Source organism: Pelobates fuscus, chromosome 7, assembly GCF_036172605.1.
Source record: "Pelobates fuscus isolate aPelFus1 chromosome 7, aPelFus1.pri, whole genome shotgun sequence".
NCBI classification, from domain to species: Eukaryota; Metazoa; Chordata; class Amphibia; order Anura; family Pelobatidae; genus Pelobates; species Pelobates fuscus.
Window position 1 is genome coordinate 56194208 of NC_086323.1, and position 23097 is coordinate 56217304.

The following is a 23097-nucleotide window of genomic DNA, read 5'->3' on the forward strand; positions in this document are numbered from 1 at the left end:
AGAATTTTGCCAATCAAATCCTAACAGTCAGAATATTAATTAATGCATGTAGCTGCGAGTACAAGATACTACAGTAATACACTATAGATAACAATGAAAACATTATTATAAAGAAGTAATCTAGTGGCAAAGGTGAAAAAAATCCGGTGGAGCAATATGATCATTCAATTACACAAAGACCAACATGGCCAAGTGAGACACAGCAATGGCCCCTTGAAACCCTTCCCAATTGACAATGGTGCAAAACAAGACTCTTCACAATCTTCTTTAGCTTGCTGCTTCAAAGGGCTACTGTGTCTACACTTGATGAAGAGGGCGGTGTCTACATCCAATACCGCACTGATGACTGCCTCTTTAACTTTAAGGGCCCACACCAAGATGACTTATCAGAGAGCTGCTCTTCACTGATGATGCTGCCCTTGTGTCCCACATGGTGACAGCCCTGCAGTAAATAACATCCTGCTTTGCACAGGCTGCTGATCTTTTCGGATTAGAAGTCAGCCTGAAAAAGACAGAGGTCCTCCATCAGCCTCTTCAGACACTAAGATTGACAAAGAGATTTATAGCAGACTGGCAAAGTCAAACATAATGTTTGATAGACTGTATATGAGAGTGTATATGCCCCTGTGACTCCTTGAGCGATTTCACCAGCACTGTCTCGACAAAATCCTTAACATCCATTGGAATGACTTCATCATTAACATCAAAGTTCTCGAAAAGGAGGAGACCATCAGCATGGAGGTTATGCTTTTGTAGTTGAACCTGCTCTAGGCAGAGAATGTCTCCAGGATAGAAGATCCTCACCTACCCATGGATGCGCTGCATAATGAACTTGTCCCAGGTCCCCAAAGAGGAGCACCAAAGAAGAGGTACAAGGACCCTCTTAAGAAATCCCTTAGTGCCTGGCACATTGTCTGCTCTAGCCTCTGATCGCGAGACTTGGTGGCACACCATTTGTTGGCTGTCTCCTCCTTCGAGAACGCATGCAGTACAGGTCTTATAAATAAAAAGAAATAGAGGAAGGACCATGACATGGGTGGCATCAAAGTCACACCAGTTTGCCCCTAACAGCTGCTGCGGCTAATTCTGTGTGTCCCACTTTGGCCTCGTCAGCCACCAGTCTGCAGCAGACATAGACAACTTGCTTCCTAAAACTCTTCATTCACAAAGACAAACCAAGTGGAAGAAGAATAAGATTGTTATGTATGGACTGCTCCTCTATGTAAAGTATGTGGATAAATGTCCCTCATTCCTCTAACAAGGTTTGATTATAAAACAGCTGTTCCTGCTTTAAAACAAGTAATAGATGGATTAATTTATGATCAAACGTATGGCTTTTCTCTCATGCAAAAGGTTAACACTTTCAGGACCAATGGCATTTTGAGTATGCTGTAATCACAATCTGGTCTCTAAAGTATTTTCCAATTATAATTATTACTGCCAACTCAATAAAACTGTGCTTAGGTCAAATGAGTAGGACATTAAAGAATCAGATTTGTATGAGAGCAGAGAATTACACTGGTTGTAAACGGGTTAATAACATGTCTAGTTTGGTCTGGAAAAAACATCACTCTGTTTTCCTATTTTACAAAAATGCACTTGGTTTCCTGGAAGCACTAAACATTTTATTTACATTATTGCATGCAGCTTACATATAAAATAACCCCAATCATCTATATTAATCAAAGGTGGCTGTAAACATTAGCTCAGACGACAATGATTAAGATTTAAAAATGTTTGCTTTTTAAAGAGATATTTTACTTTAAAGCATGGGTAGTCAACCTGGTGCCTACTGCCCACTAGTAGGAAGTTTGGGATTTCAGGTGGGTGGTGGTGGGTTCTGCAGAAAACGCCTGGTGGGCCTCGATAGCCATGGACCAAGGCTGGCAGGGGAGATCATTTCATCTCCCCTGCCAACCCATGCACCGGCCCGCTGGCACTTAGTTCCAGCAGAGAGAGGGAAGGGCCTGGGAGACTGTTTTGTTCCTGTGAGCAGGCTGGTCGGAGCGTTGCTGCGTGTTACCATGGCAATGCTCTGATACAGTGCTGTGCTCGCAGGAGGACAGGAGAGTCAGCCTGCAGCCAGAGGAGCTGCAGGCTAAAGTTAATATGCCACTATTGGACAACCAGGGCTTGCAGCATTATGACCCTCCTCCCTGGTAAAATGTAAGAAGAAAGCAGGGGGAGACATTAAGATAGATTTTCACATCTCACCCACCTACACACAGCATAGACCCTATGCACCCTTCACACACACGCTACAGCCCCTCCCACACACACACAGACTGCCCCCTCACACACACTACACCCCTTACACACACTGCCCCCTCACACACACATACTGCCTCCCACACACACACACACACACACGTACACTGCTCCCATCACACACACACTGCCCCCTCACACACACACACACTGCCCTCTCACACACACTGCACACTTTACACACACACACAACCCCCTCCACATACATATCACCTCTAATACACACATTGCACTCCTCACACACACTTCACCCCTCCACATACATAGTGTCCCCCTCACACACACACACTGCACATCAGACACACACACGGCCCCCTCACACACACAGCACCCTTCGCACACTCTGCCTCCCTCACACACACACTGCACCTCAGACACACACACACTGCCCCCTCACACACACACAGCACCCTTCATACACGCACTGCACCCCTCACACACACTGCCTCCCACACACACACTACACCTCAGACATACACACACTGCCCCCCTCATGCACACAGCACCCTTCACCCCCACACACATTGCCCCCTCACACACACTACAACCAACACACACTTCACCCCTTCACACACACTTCACCTCTTCACACACACTTCACCCCCTAACACACTGCACCTCTCACACGCACAAACACACACACAGCACCCTTCACATACAAACACATACACACAGCACCCTTCACACACACAGACACACATGGAAAAAAACGTTGAATAGAAAATAAAAAAAAGGAAAAAGAAATAGATGAATTTAAGTACCGTATTTAAAAAAAAAAAACCCTCCTTTCTAAAAAAAAAAAAAAATGCACTTGCGCTATAAAATAAGTGACTGTGGCACTGGTGGCCAGTGAGGAAATTTTACCATCAACAAAGATACAAAAGTGGGTGGTAGGCATTGAAAGGTTGACTTCCCCTGCTTTAAAGGAATAATGTAAGAAAGAAAACAAATTTCACACAATGAAGCAGTTTTGATGTATATGCCAGATACACTACCCAATTCAAAAGTCTTAGGTCAGAGTGGCCTTAGAGTGGCCAGGCTTACAGCAGCACTGTTATGACAAACTAACCTTTCCCCAATCGCTTTCTCTCTCAGAATATGTTCTTCTTTTCTTCCTATCTGATCTAGTTTTCTTTAAAACATAAGACAAAGTAGGGACTACTTTGTCTCATGTATTTTTCCTACGCTTGACCAGCTTTGACCCAAGGAGGAGCTAAGTCTGCTCCATTTCCTGCGGTCAAATACATTTTCCAACAATACTCACCTCTCCTCAGTGTTCTCTTGTTGCTTCATTCGCTGTTGAAAAGCCGGCAAAACTACCGAATTTCATCTTAACAGAATGAGTATAGTTTGTCCATTCGTGTTAGGACGCAATTTGCTATGTTTTGTTCAGATCGGAATTTCATTTGAATGGAATTTTCATTGCAGCTGCTTAGTAGATAGTTTGGGTTTGTTTTCCTGGCACTATAAGATCCCTTTAACTCAACAAGTGACTAAAATTGCTATTTTTTTTATGATAAAACACAACTAAAAGCTAAACATCTGGCTTTTGTGTTTTGTGCCGCTGCATATCTATATATAGTGCCATTCTTTATATTTTCTTTTGTTACAGAAATTATAAGTGCCAGTCTAATTCGTTTTAGAAGTGTTATTGATCTGCAGTTGCTAAGAGGGTGAATTCATTCTTTTCTTTAAAACAGAGAGCTGGGCTCTCAGTACTCATTGCTTTGTTGAATGTTTTACATAGGTCAAAGTATGATGACCTATGACTGATATAGAAAAATATGTTTTCTTGGATTTCTATGATTTATGGTTGTCAACAACACATTTGATACCTGTTGTTGAAGAAATGAGCATTGATAACTTGCACATACCGCTAACTTGCTGCAAAGAACGAATTTTCATTTGTATTAAACTGTTACACCACGTCCAGTATGATGTATAGAGAGGGTTGCAACATATTTTCCTTCAGAATCTTTCAGTGACGCCTAGTGCTGAAAAGATTGGTAAGGTTTTTCTCTAGCAAACATTTGCTACTATTTCTCCCCAAATAGGGGGTAACTCCTCCCAAGAAGGGGTTGTGAGTCTTGAGTGAAATTATGCCAGGCTGACTATCAGCCACTGGTGGTACTAGCAGGTTCACAATGGTCGCTATTGCGAATGGGCTCTGGCTTCCCACCTGTCAAGAGGAAGCCCGGGACAGTCAGGAATCCCACTGCCTCTCAGCCAGCCACCACAATCACACTTTGCCAAGCCACACACACAATAACATAAAATCATACTCAGCCAACTCTCACACAATTACAGACATCTCATTTATCTGTATTGCATAATAGGGGAGTGATGAGGAGTGGGGCCGTTTTTGAGTATATCCCCTGTGGCCCAATGATTCCTCATTGCACCTCTACTGTCAGTCTCTCTGGCTGCTTTCACTTGGTGCAGACCTTGAACAGACTACTCTCTGCATGGTCCTGGTGCCCTCAACACTTGCAATTGTTCATACTATTCCCCGGATGCAGACACTAGAAATCCTAGCTGTTATGGTGAGACAGGGTCCACAAACCAAAATGGCTCTGCAAAATCTTCTGTAATGCAATATAAAAACAAGCTAACCCCATGGATATGCAGAATAAGTAGGGAAGGAAGTCAACAAACATTTGTTTTTTTCTCGGTGAAAAAAATCAGAATTAATGATGGATAGATATAGTATCTAAAATCAAAAAGCTAGTTTTTCCTTAGGAAAAAAAAATGTCAATGATGCTACGAAAGCGAAATTACAGATGAGATAATTAGCTTTCCGCATAGTTCCATACAGTTCTAATTATCAGGATAACAATGAAGGTGTGTCTATTTATATTTTCTTTTTCAAATTTAAACTGTAACTTCCTCAAGCGGCATCCTATGCACCACATATATTAAATTAAAAAGTTTAAAACAAAGATGTGTTTTGATTCTACCATTAATGTACAAAGCACTTCAACTAAAGATAATAGTTACCATTTACACGCAACCCACATCATTTTTTGTTGTGCTGCAATTAAGTTATCAGATTTGGCTGACATTAACCACAGTACTTCTGCATTATGTGTGTTTAAATACATTGTAAAACTATTGTAAAAAATGGTGGTTTTATTCATTAGTTAACCACAAAGAACACATGTTATTTGATTGTGGACATAGCTAGACTATTGTGGTGAATTGAGAAGGAAATTGTAAATTTTAAGCCGAAAAAAGCCTAAATAAGAGGTGGTAAATTAGATGGATTGGAAATTTGTCATTTCATTCAGCTTATTTAGCAAATATCCACCATTTGCTGTTTATTGATTAAACCCCTTGGTTCTGTCATCACACCATAAAACTGCTTGGTCTATTTTGGAGAAAAGTTCATCTATATATCAGAACGCTAGTGAATGGAAAGATTTTATTAAAACATACACTGAATCTCTTGGTGCCCTAATATCATCCTATTGCCTCAAACCCCAGATCTATCTCTCCTCATCCGATCTTTCTCCCCATCTGCTGCATCGTGTCACTAACTGCCAACCTTCTGTCTCTGACGGCTTCCCGAGTCCTAAAACTCAACCTCTCTAAGACAGAATCTTTTCTCCCTCTAAGGTTACATCCATTGCTGTTTCTCTTTACGTAGGTGGAACTATCATAGGCTCTATCTCGCAGGCATGTTGTCTTGACTCATTGACTGACCTTTCCTTCACCCCATACATAAAATCTATCACCAAATCCACCTGAAAAACAAACAGACAAACTGCTTGTCCATATATTTTCCTTGTTTCCTGCCTTGATTTTTGTAACCTTTTGCTTATTGGCCTTAAAAGTGCCCAGATTGCCCCTCTACAGTCCATATTGAATGCATCTGATAGACTTATTTACCTTATGTCCCGTAACTCACAAACCTCACCCTTTGGTCAGTCTCTAAGCTGGCTTCCTGTTTTATTTAGAATCCTCATCTTGTGCTTACCTAGAAAACTCTCCCGTAACTGTGCTACTGCTTATATCTCCTCCTTCATTAACAGATATCTTCCAGCCCTATCTATTTCTCGTACCTCGCACCCCAAACTCTCGCCTACAGGACTTCTCAAAGGATGTGCCCTCCTTATGAATGCCCTCCCAAATCACAGACTCTCTTCAGCTCTGCAGTCCTTCAAAATATCCTTAAGCACCCACTTCTCTAGAGAATCCTATAATCGCATCCATAAACTACTCATGCCCTAAAACTTTCCTCTGCTGGCTCCCATCTACTGTGCTCACACCTCCCAAACACCCCATGTATCCTATCATGTATATAAAGATCATTTGATTCCCTCATTTCCCTCTGTGTATTTGTCCCTCATCCTTTTAGATTGTAAGCTTGTTTAACTAAGGCCCTCTTCACCTACTTTACATATGCCGATTGTGTTATGTTAGAACTCATTGTTACCCATTGCACAGCACTACAAAATATGTTGTTGCTATGTAAATAATTGTAATTATAATAATAATTGTCATTATGTTAATGTTCCAACTAAAGTACCTGTTGAAACCAATGAGTCACCAGATTAATTCCTCACAGTAATATAAGAGCCTTTCACTCATTCAAGGTTGATAAGAAGCGAAGCATTGAGTCAGGAATTTATACAAAATATCCTTTTATACAACTTTAATTAAAGGGACACTTAAAGGCACCCAGGCTACTTAATATAATTGAAGTGGTCTGGGTGCACTGTCCCTGTCCCCTTAACCCTGCAATTTAAAACATTGAGAAAATGCATTGCAGGGTTAAGATTTTCTCTAGAAGCTGTCTACAGGACAGCCACTAGAGGCACTTCTTGCAGTTTCACAGGGTTAAACTAGGTGAAATGACGCTGGATGTTCTTACACTTCGCATGAGGACATTCAGCATCTTAAAAAACACCATAGGAAAGCACTATCTTAAGGGGAAGGCCTAAGGCCAAGAAAATGCATGATTCCGTGGCACCGGTCGAACCACTGAGCATTAGGTGGCCACCTAGGATCACCATTTCGTTACGTCTGCTCTGTGTTCAATGAACTTTGCAATTAGATGAGTCCAAAGTTGGGAGAGACCAGTGCAAGGTTTATCCATAAAATGCATATAATTGACCATAAATAAACATTGGTTAATCGCCGAAGATGGAAATTCTTCTGTATTTTCAAAGTATGAATGTTTCCAGTTGAAAAATAATGTAAATTTGAAGCAAAGTCCTAATTTTGGAGCAATCAGCATCAACATTTCATTGGTTTCAAGGACAACTGCAACATTTTTAGAACCGTGTTCTAGAACTGAACATTAAATATAATTGCGAACTTGTTTATTGAACTCAACATTCTCAATGCGAACAGTATTTAGATGAATAATCATTTTAAGTTAATGAAATCTGACGTTTTTAAAATGCTCAGCAATGGTTTCCTGATATGTACCACATTTGCAGGAAACACAACACACTGAGCTCTCGCTGAACGCAGATGAGACTATTAGAATGGTCGTGTTTCAGTTAATCTTGTGAGTCAGTAACCTGTGCTCAAGTAAGGATATTGTGACATGTTGGAATGTGACTGTCACAGGTTTTGAAGCAAGCTTTGACTCATAAACAGAAAACGTATGCCAATTGTTATATCAAGGACATAGGCGGTATGAAGCGGTATGACCAAAGAATTAACTAGTAGAATCCAGGGTTTGGTTTCAGGGTAAGTCAACATACCAGCCTGAAATGTTCTATTATCCAAATATTTTTAACAAATATTAATGGGCTCCTTCAAAAACCAACTTCTTGCACTATGGCACTTCTTAAAGAGGCACTATAGTATTAGGAATACAAATCTATATTCCTGTCAATATACAATGTCTGTCCCAAAGATAATAGACCATGACAGCACTGCACATGTGTGTGTGACATCACGGTATGCCTGGGTATGAGAGTCAGGAGGTAACAGGCTCTCCTACCCAGAAGGCTTAGGGACGTGGCTAGAAGCTGTGTTTCCAAGCCTTTAAACTATTTAAAAAATAGTTTATTGGCGTGTAGTACTTAAGGCACTATAACAGCTTCAATACGATAAAGTCGTTATTGTACCTACAGTGTTATTTCAACCCTTAGCTTAAAAATGGACACATTTATATCCTAATATTGGGATTTGGGATAATGCACCTTCTGTTTTGTATTAATTTTGTTAATTTGGGCTGTTGGTTCCCATAGCCATTGTTGCAACGAAGAGTAGTGGGAGTTTGAGTGCATGGTTTATTTCTGTGTTTATCTCAGAATCATATTGATTATTGTACCTTGTTATATCTATGCTCGCTTGCTTATATAAGAGCCACAGGGCTTAAAAGCTGAAAAATAAAGAGCAATTCTTTGTGAGACAGACTGGTAGTTAAAGGTAACACTCGGTTTCTCTCAAAGTCATCCTTCTGTTTGTACATGAATAAGAAGTATTGATTGTATGCTCATTATCTCCTGTAATTCACAGTTGCCATGCACACTCATTCAATGCATGCCCTGAAAGTTATTATGTCTGCCCCATATTCTCATATGATAAATATTGTACAGGACTTCCTGAAGCTTTTTTTTTTTTTTTTTTTTTGCTTCTCACCCAGCAGCAGGAAATGTGTGCTATATAGAAAGGTTTATATGTTCTCTTCCTGCTTCCTATAACAAAGCAATTACAAAATAATTTCTGTAAAAATAAACTTGGGGCACTCCAGGTGAAGACAGATCCAAAGTGCAATTGATAACTGATTTTTTCGGTGTTCCAATAAAAGAATTGTCCACATGGTGGTGATTAAAGGGCAGGTGGCAGGAGAACCAGCTTGATTTTAATTAGTAATTCATTACAGTATACACACAAAGCTACCTCGAACTAAGTGAAAGAGAAGAGCTGTCAGTCAGTCAATGTACCACTTCTCAAAATCTCTCGCTAAATAGATGGATTGCATCGAGAATCAAAAGTGATGACAGCTAGGGTTCCGGGGAAGCACAAAGCCGATGTATAAATTAAAATATATTCCTAGGATTTTCTGCAACTGTCAGTCTTGTAATTTCACATGGAGCGGGGAAAGAAGAGACCTCCTAACCCTTTCACTACCAACTTACTCTAGTCCTCAGCTGGAAGAAAAGCACATTTCTTTGTCAGTGCTCCGAGCTGTCTCTTTGTTTTGTGCAGAGTTCTGGAAAAAAAATGTCACTCTTACAACGTCTACTGTATGGGAACCGTGCACGGGTACGTCTGTACAGTGGCACGAAACAACACACTCTGGAAGGTGGGATCAAAAAGAACTCTCATATTTTGAAATCTGCCCTCACGAAATGACAGCAGATTCTTTACACACACATACAGGGTAAGCCAAAATTCTGAGTTGGATTTGACAGGTAAGTAACGTATTCTCCCATGGGTCATTTCACGAAGGAACAACAAACTAGCCATAAAAAACAATGATTTTTTTTCCTAAACTAATCATGTCTGACGAAGCTCGTTTTCATTTAACAATAATCCACAGATAATTCATTAGCGCCAATTGCACCCTACCAAAAGCACCATCTGGTGTGGGGTGACCTCACAAGACGTTATCGGACAGAAATTTAAATGCGCTAAAGCAGTGTTCCCCAACCCCCGGGCCGCGGACCGGTACCGGTCCGTGGATCAAACGGTACCGGGCCGCCCAGGGGTGTGCGAGCCTGCCGGCTAATGCAGGGCTGGCATTGCCCAAGTGCCAGCCCTGCAATGTGCCTGCGGACCGGAGGGGAGATCAGAGATCTCCCTCCCCGGTCCGCAGGCACATTGCTGACAGCCGGCAGGGGAGGGAGTGAGAGAGGACCCAGGAGCTCTTACCTGCAGCTCCTCCGGGTCCTCCTCTCGCGAGATTTGGAGCGTTGCCGCGGTTACCACGGCAACGCTCCAAATCTCGCGAGAGTGAACTCTAGCCCTGTAACTGGGCTAGAGTTCATCTCACCACCACTGGGACCACCAGGGAATACCCACCGGACCACCAGGGACTAAGAAATGTCCCCCCTCCTCCCAGTAAAGGTAAGAAGGGAGGGGGGACATCAATATATTATTTTTAATTAAATAAATAAAAAAAAGCCTCCCTACCCTCCTTACTCCCCATACACACACTGCCCCCATACACACACTGCCCCATACACACACTACACACACAGCCCTACACACACTGCCCCACAAACACTGCCCCATACACACACTACACACACAGCCCCACAAACACTGCCCCATACACACACTACACACACAGCCCCACAAACACTGCCCCATACACACACTACACACACTGCCCCCATACACACACTACACACACTGCCCCCAAACACTGCCCCATACACACACTACACACACAGCCCCACAAACACTGCCCCCCATACACACACTACACACACAGCCCCACAAACACTGCCCCATACACACACTACACACACTGCCCCCATACACACACTACACACACTGCCCCCAAACACTGCCCCATACACACACTACACACACTGCCCCACAAATACTGCCCCATACACACACTACACACACAGCCCCACAAACACTGCCCCATACACACACTACACACACTGCCCCACAAACACTGCCCCATACACACACAGCCCCACAAACACTGCCCCCATACACACACTACACACAGCGCCCATACACAAACTACACACACTGCCCCCATACACACACTACACACCCAGCCCCACAAACACTGCCCCATACACACACTACACACACTGCCCCACAAACACTGCCCCATACACACACTACACACACTGCCCCGCAAACACTGCCCCCATACACACACTACACACACTGCCCCGCAAACACTGCCCCCATACACACACTACACACACTGCCCCACAAACACTGCCCCATACACACACTACACACACTGCCCCACAAACACTCCCCCATACACACACTACACACACTGCCCCCAAACACTGCCCCCATACACACACTACACACACTGCCCCCATACACACACTACACACACTGCCCCCATACACACACTACACACCCAGCCCCACAAACACTGCCCCATACACACACTACACACACTGCCCCACAAATACTGCCCCATACACACACTACACACACAGCCCCACAAACACTGCCCCATACACACACTACACACACTGCCCCACAAACACTGCCCCATACACACACAGCCCCACAAACACTGCCCCCATACACACACTACACACAGCGCCCATACACAAACTACACACACTGCCCCCATACACACACTACACACCCAGCCCCACAAACACTGCCCCATACACACACTACACACACTGCCCCACAAACACTGCCCCATACACACACTACACACACTGCCCCGCAAACACTGCCCCCATACACACACTACACACACTGCCCCGCAAACACTGCCCCCATACACACACTACACACACTGCCCCACAAACACTGCCCCATACACACACTACACACACTGCCCCACAAACACTCCCCCATACACACACTACACACACTGCCCCCAAACACTGCCCCCATACACACACTACACACACTGCCCCCATACACACACTACACACACTGCCCCCATACACACACTACACACCCAGCCCCACAAACACTGCCCCATACACACACTACACACACTGCCCCACAAACACTGCCCCATACACACACTACACACACTGCCCCGCAAACACTGCCCCCATACACACACTACACACACTGCCCCGCAAACACTGCCCCCATACACACACTACACACACTGCCCCACAAACACTGCCCCATACACACACTACACACACTGCCCCACAAACACTCCCCCATACACACACTACACACACTGCCCCCAAACACTGCCCCCATACACACACTACACACACTGCCCCCATACACACACTGCCCCCAAACACTGCCCCACACACACACTGCAAACACTGCCCCATACATACACTACACACACTGCCCCACAAACACTGCCCCATACACACACTACACACACTGCCCCGCAAACACTGCCCCCATACACACACTACACACACTGCCCCGCAAACACTGCCCCCATACACACACTACACACACTGCCCCACAAACACTGCCCCATACACACACTACACACACTGCCCCACAAACACTCCCCCATACACACACTACACACACTGCCCCCAAACACTGCCCCCATACACACACTACACACACTGCCCCCATACACACACTACACACACTGCCCCCATACACACACTACACACCCAGCCCCACAAACACTGCCCCATACACACACTACACACACTGCCCCACAAACACTGCCCCATACACACACTACACACACTGCCCCGCAAACACTGCCCCCATACACACACTACACACACTGCCCCGCAAACACTGCCCCCATACACACACTACACACACTGCCCCACAAACACTGCCCCATACACACACTACACACACTGCCCCACAAACACTCCCCCATACACACACTACACACACTGCCCCCAAACACTGCCCCCATACACACACTACACACACTGCCCCCATACACACACTGCCCCCAAACACTGCCCCACACACACACTGCAAACACTGCCCCATACATACACTACACACACTGCCCCACAAACACTGCCCCATACACACACTACACACACTGCCCCCAAACACTGCCCCATACACACACTACACACACTGCCCCGCAAACACTGCCCCCCATACACACACCGCCCCAAACACACACACACTGCAACTCTCACACACACTGCCACCCTCACATACACACTGCACCGCTCACACACACATACACACAATTTTGAGTCTATGTCTTTATGTGACTGTGTTTGTGATTTTCTGACTGTATGTGTCTGCGTGTTTTTTTAATATATGTGACTGTTTTTTTTTTTTTGTCTTATTAAATCAAAACAAGCGGGCCACGGAAAAATTATCAAATGTTTACCGGTCCGCGGCGATAAAAAGGTTGGGAAGCACTGCGCTAAAGCTTCAAACATTAACTTAGTGTCACGTATTCATCCGCTTATAAAAATGTGGTTAATGGCATTTACTGTCCACACAGGAAAAGTTGTGCCGAGCAGCAACCTAATCCACAGAAGGGTTAATGCTGAGCAGCAATTATGCAAATGAAACCTGGTAACTGACTTTGAGGTAAAAGGCCGGTTACAGCCTATCAGATCTAGAGGAGGGGTATTTAGGCCCAGTTCTCATCCTGCTCAGTGCCCTGTCGTGGTTTCCCTTGTGGTTGTCCGAGAGCGCGTTATTTATTCTGGTAATTCTGGTTATTTGACTTTGGCATTGTTTTTGACTTCCCTGTTTTCTGGTATCCCTGACTCCTGGCTTTTCCTTATCGTTGTGTCTCTTTCTGTATCCCTTGACCTCGGCTATTCCTGACTATTCTTTAGTACGTTAGTCCGGCCATTCTAAGGTCCGGTATAGGTTGCCTATAAGTCCTCTGTGTTACACAATTCTACGTGCTGGATCATACTGTAATCCTGACACTAAGGTATGAACAATGTAATCCAAAGAGCCCGACTTTGAAAGGCGCCCAATGGAGCTCATTTAACAGATGTCATCTTCCATACCTAGTCAAAACAATCTCCATACGTTAAGCATTCATTGTATGTAATATCATTGGTTCATTAATATAAACGTTACTGGCTCCTCAAACCCTACTCTGAATTTTGGAACACCCTGTATATACACACTATTTTGTGATGCTACAATGTAACACTTACTGTATGCAACAAAATTGCTAGTTGCCCTTTTATCTATTGGTCTATTGCTTGGTACAAGATACAGTACAAGACATGCCATATATTACAAACATCCATCAGCAGAGTAATCAACCATAGATGTTTTTTTTTTTATTACATTGTGTAAATGCTATTGTTTCCTTCTGTTTTTCTTAATGTATAAGACATGAACAAAGAAAAGAGATAGAACCTCATTTTGAATACTTTATAACTTCAATATTGTTGAACAAATACTTATCTGTAAAAAAAAATGCATAAATAAATACATAACTTAATATGTATAGGTATCCCTGAATACCAAGCTATACATGAGACAATCTACCAAAAATGAAACTTTTAGTGCAGAGTACTAGATGAATTTTTTAAACCATATTGGATGGTGATCAAGAATAATCATGTGACCTGGCAAAATCTGTTTCTATTGGTGTACGTTAACACCTCACTCTTTCACATATTCTTCTCCCCATAATTCGCTCCCTTTTCCTCTCATTTCCAGGAGAAAATGATGGCTCTCCTAAGAGGATGCATGTATATATATATATATATATATATATATATATATATATTTTATTTATTTTCTTAAAAAGCATTTGCCATTCATATTCATGAGAACCACTTGCACAAGGAAATACTTTGCAATTTGTTCCCCTTGTTCGAGTGAGTCTTGTTAATTTTTATAAAATATCAGTGCACGTGTTGCTCATGTAAAAGTGAGTCCTATTCCTTTCTACAGGAAATGTACGCACATGTGATATCAAACATGCTCACATGTGCAGTGATTCTCCCATTAGTTTAAATGTTATATCCCGAACTGACTGATATTACTATTGGCATTTACATAGTTCCAACTTATTCCGCAGCGCTGAACAATATTGTAAAAGGGGGAAATTTAACAATAAATGGGAAAATTACATGTTGCAGGAACAATAGATTGATAAGAACCCTGCTCAAATGAGCTTATAGTCTAGGACAGGAGTAGGCAACCTATTGCTCGTGTGCCAGGCATGGCACTCAAGGTGCCTTTTCACGGCACTCAAGATTGTTAGAACCAAACAGGCTCTGGCCCATCAGGAGTCCTAGTGGAACTTCAGATATCTGCTAGTGCAAAAAGGAGGTGAAGCTCAATCTATAATTTATTCACTGCAGCACTTAGAGGAAGTGATCTCAGATCACTTCCTCCAAGCACTTATGAACTGGAATCCACCCAGGAGTAGAGCAGCCCGCAGCAGCTATCGCAGCTTTTGCCCTTGACCTGTACCTGGCCGGCCTGGTCCTAACTGGACACACTGCTAGATACACATAGAGCTGCAAAATAAGCCTCCCCTCCATACAAATAATTCAAACAGCCCACATACAAACACACACACAGTCCAAACAAACACAACACCACTGACAATCCACACACAAGCACGTAATCCCACAAGCAGCCCCACACATACACACACCACCAAACACACAATGTGATATGTCATCCACACATGCAAACTACTCATGAACATATACAATATAGCAGCCCACATATACACAACATTACACTGCAACTACAGCACCCATAAATGATACAAGCAGAATATGTCAACATACACACTTCAATAAAATCATTTTTAAAAATGTAAATGGCACACCAAGGGACTTCAATATCTTTTTTGGCACAGTACCTCTAAAAGGTTACCTACCCCTGGTCTAGGATATAATCAGTTACTGTCTGGAGCGGACATTGGCAGTGCCTAGAAAGTTGTTGAAGGAAATATACATATTCTTTTCTTTTTTTTATGTTTTTTTTTATTATTGAGAGAGTGCTAAATTCCACAGGGACATATCCCTTTAAGGGTTTGTTTATTCAATAGTGGATTATAGTGATTTACTATCTGAATTCCAAAACGTAGGCCCAAATAAACGAAATAAATCAGTTAGTTGCCAATTGCAGCCTAGCTGTTCTCCGTCTTAATTTAAATTTCCTATTTAAATATAATGTACAAAGATACTTGGCCGGCCAGGCCAGGTTTAAAATCCGCCAGGGACCTGATCCAGGCAGCCGAGGTTACCGAATACCCTAATATTAATTAGTACACCTGTCAAATTATAGAATTAGCATGCAAAATTTGGTGTATGAAAAATAGTCATGGCAATTACTGAGGTGCTTGGGCTCCACGCTAACTTGATTAGTAATATGCAATTTTTTTTTAAAGCTGTCTGATCAATCTTTCTCTAACTCCTTTGGGCCCCTGGCTCTGCAACCTGTTGTGAGAGTCTTACTGCCTCTCAGTGGGAAGCAGGATATATATGGTCTATTCTCAGACAGCATTACATTAAAAAGGGTAATGAGGTATTTCTGTTTCTGATCAATCCATACACGTTGTTATCTCTCATTTGTGGCAGTTGCTGAGAGGGATGGTGATGTTAAAAACCTATTGGTATTCACTGCTTAACTCTCTGATTGCTAGAGGGGAGACTTACATGGGATTTTGGAACACATAGCCAGAATTTTGTATTTTACAAACCAAACCATCACTAATATACACAATCTCAGCCACCGTCTGACCTAAAAGAATGGAGATTTTCAAACAGTGAATCAATACAGTTTGTCTGCTTTTTGTGACACTCCTAAAACATATGGTTGTCATTGCAATGAATACTACAAAACCACTACACTAGCATAAAAATCATAAGCTCTGCTAAACGGTTTTATAACAGGACCATACTTACATAGGGCAGTGGAATATTTTTTTTTTTAAATAATAAAAATAAATAAAAAATTATATATATATATATATATATATATATATAAAATCAGAATTACTTCACCCCTGGCACACCAACTGCTCTGGACTCAAATTCCCAAGATGCTCAGACAGTTTAGTGTCAAAATTGGCAACAGCAATAGTGCTAAAAGGTTGAAGGCTAAGAATGGCACTGTATCCTTGAAGACTGCATGTCCCATTATGTTAAGTCTGGATAGAGGTTAGCTGAACATTTCCAAGCTGACTTCTAGGATGCTTAGCTGGTTGGCTGCCTGAGATTGAGGAGAGTTTTATTCAGTAGCTGCTGTATCAGAGTGGCCACCCTTGCTTTAGATCAGTAGTGTCTATTTGGGAAAGCCTGACACTGGAGATGTGTGATATCTTGAAAATGTCTAATAGCTGCCTGAGCATCATGGGTAATGTAGTCTGCAAACAACAACAGTACCAAGATTAGCTAGCCATTACAGTCATAGATAATGGACTTTAGTCACAGTGTGATGCAGGACTGGCTGCTGCCAATCAGTCTTTCTTGGATTGCCAAACAATTAGCTTCCAGCAAATGTCTGAGGGTGATAAGATTTGAATTCCAGCAAAAATTGGAGGAGTGGGGGTAAGGCGCAGGTTTCCCAGCTCTGTGTGCAGTCTGACATGGTTCTGCTTAGTTACACAGTTTCTAATGCACTCAAGTAAATGGATGCAAATCACATAGCAAGATTAAAAATAGCAGAAAACAGCCAACACCGAACACTTATTTTCCTCACAAGTCTACAAAGTTGCTAAAAGAATCTTCATTGTTCTGTGTGTAATGCAAAACTCAGAGCAGGGAGGCTAGCTGTGAGCTTCCAGTATACGAAATGCAGACAAACGACAGACACCCTCATGAACTTTAAATAAAAACTCAGCTTTGTCTGGGTAATTGCATTTCAATAAAACTCCTCTAGCTGAGAACACTCTTCTCACCTCTTCAGATGTAAATAAAGAACACAACATTCATTTCTTTACCTAACAAAATAGTAATGTATAATGAATAAAAAAAAAAAATAATCATTAGCATAATAGCACAAACAATTTATATACAGCCCACTTCTTTTTACAATTTCGCCTCTAGGAATTATCAGAGGCGAAAAATCATCGCACAGAATAATCTAGTTCCCAAAAATAAAGCACTCAAATACAAAGGTTACTATTCTTCTAACGCACAATCTACTCAGACTACAACTCTCAGCATGCTCAGGTAGCTTGATGGGAATTGTATTCCATAGAAGCCAGAATACAGAAGCTGTCTTCGCTGCTACTAGTAAGTTCAGACTGTACATCGATAGAAAATTGTTTAACGAACAAGATCTGCAACGATACATATGTAAAAAAAAAAAAAAAATACATGGTATCATTTTATAGATATATATTTTATTTTTAATCTTTTTTTTTTTGTCTCCTGGAGACTGCAATGTAGAGAGACGGTAGAATTATCACAAAGGTCAGTTAAAATATAGATTTGGTTAAACCTGCTTCCACAACAGGTAGTATTGAGAGCAGCTCCATCCAAAAGGGATTGTTTCAGAATTGCTGGGTATACAGAGTAGCAGTTCTCAAATAGAATTCTCCCCATTCCCCTGCTAAAGAACACATGAAATAGACTGTACAGATGGTTTAGCAAAGAATACAAGAGAGGGGTTTGATCTTACCTTTATTTAAAGCATGATTTCTTCAGTTAGCTTGCTGAGGGTGTGTGCTATTCCAAACGCAAATAATTTCTGTTATAAAAACAGGAGGAGAAATGGCAACAGAAGGAGGAGAGAGAGAGAGAGAGAGAGAATAGGAGGAGGAAAAGAAAGGGGCAAAACAGAAAAAAAAACATAGAATGAGAAAGAAAAGAGGGAAAGAAAAGACAGTTAAAACCAGTCTCCTGCCCACACAGTGAGAAGGAATCACTGGCAGTGGCAATCAATGAGGAAACCTCATGCATACACACACCAGAGGGGGCAGACAGGGGGATAAACACATAGGAACACTGTAACAGAGCTAAATAAAAACATACAATGAAAACATGCAAAAAATAATGGGAGGAATAGGACAGGTGGTGCTGGGAAAAATGAAGGTTACTGTACATGTGTAGTTTAATCAGTCAACAGCTGTGAAACTGCAGATCAGACATAATTTGATTTTAATTGACCTATACATCACACTCATTTTTAACTACCTAATTGATTTAACCTTTTAGCATGTGTGAAATGATGGGGGCCAGAGTTAATGAGAAGTGTCTTGGTACACCCAGGGTTAATTAGGTCACCAAGAGTTGTGTTGAGAAACCAAACATTGTAGTCAACTAACGGGAGTGTTTTGAGTCCATGGTAAAAGTGCTGAACCTACACTTTGGCAGCGAAAGGGTTATGGGGCCAATTGTTCTACTACTAACCAAACTCTGGAGTTTGCTTAGATACACAAAGTAATGAGAGTAGACTTTGGGGTGTGGTTGCTGTATAGATGCCTTTATAGCAGGGGTGCCCAGTAGGTAGATCCCCAGATGTTTTAGAACTACAACTCCCATGATACTTTGCATGCCTTTAGAATGACAATACATCATGGAAGCCGTAGTTTGAAAACATGTGTTGATCTACCTTTTGGGCACCCCTGCTTTATACAGGGAGTGCAGAATTATTAGGCAAGTTGTATTTTTGAGGATTAATTTTATTATTGAACAACAACCATGTTCTCAATGAACCCAAAAAACGAATTAATATCAAAGCTGAATATTTTTGGAAGTAGTTTTTAGTTTGTTTTTAGTTATAGCTATTTTAGGGGGATAGCTGTGTGTGCAGGTGACTATTACTGTGCATAATTATTAGGCAACTTAACAAAAAACAAATATATACCCATTTCAATGATTTATTTTTACCAGTGAAACCAATATAACATCTCAACATTCACAAATATACATTTCTGACATTCAAAAACATAACAAAAACAAATCAGTGACCAATATAGCCACCTTTCTTTGCAAGGACATTCAAAAGCCTGCCATCCATGGATTCTGTCAGTGTTTTGATCTGTTCACCATCACCATTGCGTGCAGAAGCAACCACAGCCTCCCAGACACTGTTCAGAGAGGTGTACTGTTTTCCCTCCTTGTAAATCTCACATTTGATGATGGACCACAGGTTCTCAATGGGGTTCAGATCAGGTGAACAAGGAGGTCATGTCATTAGATTTTCTTCTTTTATACCCTTTCTTGCCAGCCACGCTGTGGAGTACTTGGACGCGTGTGATGGAGCATTGTCCTGCATGAAAATCATGTTTTTCTTGAAGGATGCAGACTTCTTCCTGTACCACTGCTTGAAGAAGGTGTCTTCCAGAAACTGGCAGTAGGACTGGGAGTTGAGCTTGACTCCATCCTCAACCCGAAAAGGCCCCACAAGCTCATCTTTGATGATACCAGTCCAAACCAGTACTCCACCTCCACCTTGCTGGCGTCTGAGTCGGACTGGAGCTCTCTGCCCTTTACCAATCCATCCATCTGGCCCATCAAGACTCACTCTCATTTCATCAGTCCATAAAACCTTAGAAAAATCAGTCTTGAGATATTTCTTGGCCCAGTCTTGACGTTTCAGCTTGTGTGTCTTGTTCAGTGGTGGTCGTCTTTCAGCCTTTCTTACCTTGGCCATGTCTCTGAGTATTGCACACCGTGTGCTTTTAGGCACTCCAGTCATGTTGCAGCTCTGAAATATGGCCAAACTGGTGGCAAGTGGCATCTTGGCAGCTGCACGCTTGACTTTTCTCAGTTCATGGGCAGTTATTTTGCGCCTTGGTTTCTCCACACGCTTCTTGCGACCCTGTTGACTATTTTGAATGAAACGCTTGATTGTTCGATGATCACACTTCAGAAGCTTTGCAATTTTAAGAGTGCTGCATCCCTCTGCAAGATATCTCACTATTTTTGACTTTTTTGAGCCTGTCAAGTCCTTCTTTTGACCCATTTTGCCAAAGGAAAGGAAGTTGCCTAATAATTATGCACACCTGATATAGGGTGTTGATGTCATTAGACCACACCCCTTCTCATTACAGAGATGCACATCACCTAATATGCTTAATTGGTAGTAGGCTTTCGAGCCTATACAGCTTGGAGTAAGACAACATGCATAAAGAGGATGATGTGGTCAAAATACTCATTTGCCTAATAATTCTGCACTCCCTGTAAGATACTTGGAGGGTTGACCTCTCACAAACATGCATATTCACTGGACCGTGCAAAATTGAGCAAATTGAAATCTGATCGGCAATAATGAGGCTGAAATAGCTGATCTTGAAAAATTCTCCAACCTGGCTATTGTCACGGTATTTCTATTTTAGCTCTATTATTTCAACTTGGATTTCAGTTCATTGAAATTCTTAGTTTAGAGCAGCGGTTCCCAAACTCCCAAACAGGGGTGCTGCGGAATGTTTCCCCGGTGCTATCATAATAGCACCGGGGAAACATTACTTCTGAACAGGGGCCCGGTCAGGTGCCGCGGTACTTTAACCACGACCGGACCCCTGTAATGTCGGCTGACTGGAAGGAAATTACAGCCTGTCACTTCCACCCAGCATCCTGCGGGGAGGCAGCGCGGGAGGAGGCAGACGCAGTGTGAGGAGAGAGAAGCACGAAGAGCTCCAGACCCCTCACTCCCACCAGCAGCAGGACTCCAAGCCACCCTCCTGGCACATAAAGTAAGCTGACAGGAGGGTGGCTGGAGATATTTTTTTTTAAATCACTTGTATGTCTGTGTGCATGAGTTTGAGTATGAGTGTGTGTGTGTGAGTTTGTGTGTGTGTATGTGTGTGAGTATGAGTGTGTGTATGTGTGTGTGTATCAGTGTGTATGAGTTTGGGTGTGTGTGTGTATGAGTATGAGTGTGTGTCTGTGTGTATGAGTGTGTGTGTGTGTGTGTCAGGGTGTTTGTGAGTGTGTGTGTATCAGGGTGTGCATGTGTACATATATATGTAAGTGTGCTTCTGTGTCTGCGCACACATCTGTGTATGTGCATCTGTGTGTCAGGGTGTGTATGCCTGTATGTATGTATGTATGTCAGTATGTATTTATGTGTATGTATGTGTCTGTATGTCAGTATGTATGTCTGTTTGTCAGTATGTATGCCTATATGTATATGTGTGTGTGTCAGTATGTGTGTATGTGAGTATGTATGTATGTCAGTGTGTGTGTGTGTGTGTCTGTATGTCAGTATGTATGTGTGTGTGTGTGTGGATGGGATTTGGAGGCAGACCCTGGGGGCGTCCTTGGAGGGCACCCGGGGGCCCAGACCTTGAGCTGTGTTAGGGGCCCCAAAATTTCTGATGGCGGCCCTACAAGGGATGCCTAAGTATCATATTTATCTCCTAGGGGCTATTAAATGTCATCCCCATCATAGTCATTATAACTACCGCAAATATGGATTTTGCTTTTCTAAATCATAGGGCATGTTACTCGAGTAAGACAGTGGAAATCTATTTCTAACCTTGTTAAGAGAATTCATGGTGGAATGCTTTAAGGCACCTTGGACCTATGCACCAAGAAAACGGAAAAAAGGTCTATAAAATCTATTTAATGAGTTGTGTGTTTAATAGTAAAATTAATGATATTAAAAAACATTTTTTATTCTTTAATAATTTTTATATGTTAAACTATGTTCAATATAAGTTTAATATATGACGTTATTTCCTAACACATATCATTCTACTACAAGCGTCCATGGTAGGTTCTCTCACCGAGGACCCAAATATAGTTTTATTGTTAAAAAGTTATCTAGATTGAAAAAGACCCAAGTCCACCCACTTTAATTTCCACACACCGGATTATGCTGTTGATCCAAAAGAAATGTCATTTGAGAAATAAATTGTGGGAAAATCCTTCTTCCCTCCATAATGGGAATCAGATTTCTTCTTGGATCCACAAGCTATGCCACAATATTAATTATTATATCCTTGAATATTCAGTTTTTCCAAAAAAGCATCTAGACTATTTAAAAAAAAAATCTTTACAAAAACCTGAAAAAATATTAGTCATATCATCATGACATGTGTTACGGACACTCCACAGACGAGTAATGGATTACGTTATTTTAAGTTACCGAAGCCATTCACTTCGGTATTATTGTTACATACCCCAATTACACGAACAACTAGGATTGCATATTCGTGCATATGAACTCAGACCACCCGGCCCTTGGCGTGTGCCGCCACTTAACCTTTTTCACCTTTGAAACAACTGAACGGACGACCACCGGGAAGCTGCGGTTTGCGGTTAACCACAACCTTAATTGACTGCCTCAGGGTGGTACAACCGTCCAGGGAGCGGTATTCGCTCAGCATGTTAC

The 23097-nt window shown here is 42.2% G+C and overlaps 1 protein-coding gene across 5 annotated transcripts in view; it reads right to left on the reverse strand.

Annotated features, from left to right (window-relative positions):
• The window catches only part of CACNA1E (calcium voltage-gated channel subunit alpha1 E), a 738678-nt gene extending 720124 nt beyond the window's left edge, over positions 1–18554 (reverse strand). For all 5 annotated transcript variants that reach the window (XM_063428300.1, XM_063428305.1, XM_063428301.1 and 2 more), the window contains exon 1: positions 18436–18554. The gene's annotated coding sequence lies outside the window, so the exon portion shown is untranslated. The remainder of the gene's footprint in view (positions 1–18435) is intronic.
• Positions 18555–23097: the final 4543 nt, after the last annotated feature.